This window comes from Hippoglossus hippoglossus, chromosome 17, assembly GCF_009819705.1.
Source record: "Hippoglossus hippoglossus isolate fHipHip1 chromosome 17, fHipHip1.pri, whole genome shotgun sequence".
Classification (NCBI taxonomy): Eukaryota; Metazoa; Chordata; class Actinopteri; order Pleuronectiformes; family Pleuronectidae; genus Hippoglossus; species Hippoglossus hippoglossus.
Genome location: NC_047167.1, coordinates 23,061,932 through 23,066,871, shown reverse-complemented (window position 1 = coordinate 23,066,871; position 4,940 = coordinate 23,061,932). Strand labels below are relative to the sequence as shown.

Genomic DNA, 4,940 nt, shown 5'->3' with positions numbered 1-4,940 from the left:
ATAAATTCACCTCATGTGCTCCTTTCAAAATGTTTGAGGATTTTGTTTGAGTGACAGATTCACTGGAAACCCGGAAATATTGAACTTGCATTGCAGCAGCTGAGGTTTTACTCCAAAAATGAAGAAATGTGTATATATATATATTTATGATGCGATTAAGTCTAAAACAGGTTTCCTGACCCTTGTTTTCCTCTAGTGGAAGTAGCCTTATGCTCAAACACATCCCATAATCCCTTTCTCTCAGCCTCAGGCTCAGAGGAGTCCGTATGTTCCGTCCTTCTGTCTCAACCCCCGTTTCGGGGGCGTCATGCGAGCGGAGGCCTGAGCAAACGAGGAGGAGAGAGGGCACGTGGACCAGTGGGAGATTTGTTTAAACCGTCCTGCAGACCCCCACCCACTGAACACCCCACCTTCCACCACTGTCACCCCCTTGAATCTCTGTTTCTGTCACGATGGCGAGACGCTGTTTGAGGTTTTTAGCCTTTAACATCCTCCATGACATTAATAATGTGACGCACACGTCAGAGTCCGTGAAGGGCACAGAAGACATGATTTTGTATTTGTAGTTCAGCTCAATGGGATATGTCTGTGTGAGAGTCAGTGAAAGCAGAATTTATGACCAGACTCTGAGCCTCATTGAAATGGGAGATGCATTTGTTCTGTGCAGTAAAATCGCAGGTCAAAAGGTTGAGGCATGAAAACTGTGAACCCCAAGAAGTGGGTTTACAGTGATAGAGGTCGACAGGGGTCACAGAGGGGACACATCCGACCAGAGGAAACCTCGCTGAGCTGCACCCCCCCCCAACACCCCTACCTCCCCCTCAACCAACAAAACTCCTCGTCTCCTCCTCTTCCACATTTAGAGGGAGCGGCGGTGAATGGGCGGCGCACGCACTCTGTTTACTGTGATTTAAATGAAAACGCTGTTCATGAAAAGCTAGAATAAACAGGAGGACGTGAAGAAAGTCATTTTTAATGAAAGGAGATTGCATAATTACCGAGTGTAGCGAGGGATCGGCTCTTGGCAGATCCTGACTTGGTCTAGAAACCCAGTTAGTGCTTCTGCTGGACGCGGTCCAGAGATGCTGCCTGACTGAGACCAGCTGATCTGAGCGCTGTGGATTAAACTGCCGTTACACAACCGGCGGCCTCGTCTTATTGGATGATGCAGGTCACCGATGGTTGGCGATTGATTTCACTCTTAAAATAATTATCGGTCCTGTGAAGTTTATCGATGAGGTGAATCAAGGTGATTCATTATCTCTCAGTGATTCTCTCTTCTTCCAGTCAGAGAGGAGTTGAAGAGTGAGCTCAGAGGCTGGAGCAGTTTTGAGCCTCGTGGTTCTGTTGGTGACCGTTGTGGTTTCTGCTGAAATGTCTCCACAGTTTATTGGCGTGAACATCGGTGCGTTCACACTCCCACACCTGTGGTGCGGATTTGCACGAGGGGTCAGAAGACGATTAAAAGGATAAACGAAAGAAAAACATGGCAGCTTTTCATGAGCTTTTCTGAATATTCGGACCGTCCTCTTTTGTGGGCCGCGCAGACTGAGAAGGCTGAACCAAAATGAGACAGTCTGGTTTACGGAGGATTTCCTATTTGCGTCACCAGCTCGTCCTACTCTTCAGGTTGCGTCATTAGCTAACGGCACTCGATGTATCCTGGTTCGAAGGATCCACCTGATGGAGGGAGCCTTCGAAGTGGGACAGTCTAGTTGCGCCGCCTGCGAAGAATTCAGCCTCTGAACAGACACTCGGCTTATTTGTCTTTTAGAAAAACCACTTCCTCACTTGTACTCGGTCTTAAATTATGTTTAAAAACATATCTGTAGGTTTTTCTCTTTTCCGAGCACAAGGGATTGTTTACTTGGAGACAACTGAAATCGCACAGATGAGGGAGAAAATGAGTGAGTGCAAACTGCAGGGGAGGAAATCAAGGGGACAGACGGAGACAGAATAGATCAGGACGGCGTTTGAGGAATAAATGAGGTGAGAACCTGGTTTTTAAATATTTATTCAAGACGCAACGTTAACAGAGAACAGGAGAGGAGAAGACGTTGGGGGTCCGTTCTCCCAGAAGCCTTTGCTCTCAGATGCACTCACCTGTGCATGTTATCTGATGAACTGAACAGGCAGTTCATCACGTATCATCGACGACTGAACGATTTGTGCGACCTGGTGGGATCGACTACGCAAAAATGCTTCAAACAAAAGCATCAAATAACTGTGTTTGTGTAACACTGAGCTGTGCTGAGGAGGCACGAATATAAACATCATGAAGTCTGTTAACATCGGGGAGGTTGCTTATTGAATATTGCCGTCTTCAGCACTTTCTCGTCATTCAGCTGAGATACCTCCGTCGTTACTTGTAGCTGGTTGTGTTTGTTAAACGTGTGACGGCTGTGTCACAGGGTCCAGAGGAGAAAACTCGGCCAAGCTCCTAAATTTCCTCCTAATTGTGAGCAGCGCCCAAACCCAGAAGTGTGTGTCCGTTGTCCCAACACACACACACATTGTGATTTGATTTAAATTTGATTTCCTAGAGATTTACTCCGACCGTACTATGTTACTTAACCCCTAACCTTACACCTGCAAACTGTTGCACTGTAAATATTCAGGGACAAATAAAGTCTTATCTTATCTTATCCCGTTTTATAGTATCGTAATGTATTTGACCGTATTGCATCGTATCCTTAAGACATGTCTTCACTTATGGTATACCATATTATGGTTTACGTTATGGGAACTTGTCCCCACAACATGAGTAATACCTGGACCACACACACACACACACACACACACACACACACACACACACACACACACACACACACACACACACACACACACACACACACACACTGCAGACTGCATTTGACTCATTTCACTGTCAGTACAAATGGATTATTTTTTTCATCTACATGCACTTGGTGACGATGCCTAGCAACCGCCTCTGTGAGACCTGATGCCACATCATCGACGCTGCAGCTTCTTGTTTTCATTATTTCCACGAAGGCAGCGCTGGGACGCTGGATCTTCGATTTCCTCGGTGTGATATCGATGTCTTTGTGTAGAACACGCATCTAATTGACCTCACGCTTGGCCTGTGTATTAAGGGACAAAGGGGAAAGTGTAGTGTTGAGTTTTGTGCGATTTGGACACGTCATCCATTTAATCTAGTCTCCGCAGTAAAAGCACAACGGTCGTTTAGTTGCTCTAATGCTTTATACTGAACTGAATTACAGAGCTTTTATTTTGAAAAGTCATGAACTATAGGGTGTGAAGATTGTGTAATTGACTCTGAAATAGCAGACGTGCAAAGTATGAAACAATTAAACTCGTTTAGTAAATCACTCAAACATATACACAAACCACACAGTAAACCACAGAACTGTAATAATTCAGATTTCATTTTCTGTGTAACTCAGAATAACTGAAAACACACACACGGAAGAATTAAGAAAAAAAACATCACTAAGACGAGAAAAGTCACGAGTTCAACAAGAAGTAAAACAAAAAAAAAAAGAAGCGACTTCTCTCTAATTTCTCTTCATGAATTCGCTGCAGTTCCACTCTGTTCATCCAGATCACATCTTATGACTGTCACGCTCGCTCTGCAGGCTACCATGCAAACCGCCTGCTGACCCCCCCCCCCCCTTTAAAAACCTTAAACGCTCCCCCGGGGCTTCCCTCCAGCCACTTCGGGACTCCAGTTCCCATGATTCCTCCTCTGCTGAGGTCAGAGGTCACCTGCAGGGGAAGATGACCTCCCCCCTCGACACGTGGATACCTCGATGATGATGAATTTGCTGATGGCCTCAGTATAATTTAAACTCTTCCTTCTATTTCATTGATTGTAGCTTTAACCAAACAGTTTTCCATTGATGAGAATATTTAGAAGATTTTCTGAAAAGTGTCTTTGTGTAAAAAGTGTAGCCGTGTGATCTCTGCTCCTCCGTCAGCTGCACAATGAGTGGTTGAGTAAGATCCTCTACCCTAAAAATCCCCTTTTCAAACATGCAGATTGACGTGTGGAGGATTCAGGGTGATGTTACCCCCCCATGTTGCACCGTCATGTTTCCACAGAAGCACAAAATGGACGAAATCATCTTTACGCGACACGAAGTTCCTCGGTTCTCCCGCACGCGCTGAAACAAAAAGGGTGGAAATCATCAGGTGCCGCCATATTGTGCTGTTGACATCATTTAGAGACAAACTGAGAGTCCTTTCCATTCCCTCGCTCACCTCTCTTTCCTTTCCCTTCCTTCGTCCCTCTCTCTTTATGGAATGCAGTCATGTGCTCTGGACTCTTCCTCAGACACACACAGACACACACACACACACACACACACACAGACACACACACACACACACAGACACACACACACTCTCTGTGCAGTATCACACACGGGGATGGAGAGCTGGGTGTAGCAGGAGGAGACACTGACTGAGCGTTAAAAGAGGAAAACACACCGACTGTGAGTTAATCCTCCACTTTGTTCTGACTCTGGATCAGTCCAGCGGCTCCTGAATCTCGTGCTCATTGTTCTGAACTCTTGTGGCTCCGCCTGATGAAAGAAACTCTGTTGTGGGCCACTGGAGTCGCACAGAGCTGCTTTTGTTCACGACGGACAAAGAAAGTAAGGAATTATTTCCTGCGTGTGTAAGGAACACGTTACACTGCAACAAAAACAGTTTAGAAGTTTAAAAGTGAATAAAGTAGACGAAAATAGGTTAATAGTTGGTTTCGTGTGTTTCACTTTGATTTGTCTTCACGTCAGAACTTACACGTCCGTCACTTTCCGATGGGCCTTGTTATTCAAAAGGCTGAGGGAGGTCGTCCCACACTGAGCACACAGGCGCTGGACAGGAAAGGGAGAGGAAGCAGATGAAGGAGCTGACACGCTCTGTCCTCCAGGTCACTTCCTGCTGAGGACTGA

At 45.8% G+C, this 4,940-nt stretch overlaps 1 protein-coding gene across 4 annotated transcripts in view; it reads left to right on the top strand.

Annotated features, from left to right (window-relative positions):
• Positions 1–4,940, top strand: part of LOC117778518 (disco-interacting protein 2 homolog C) — a 109,108-nt gene that overhangs the window by 18,595 nt on the left and 85,573 nt on the right. The window lies entirely within an intron of this gene.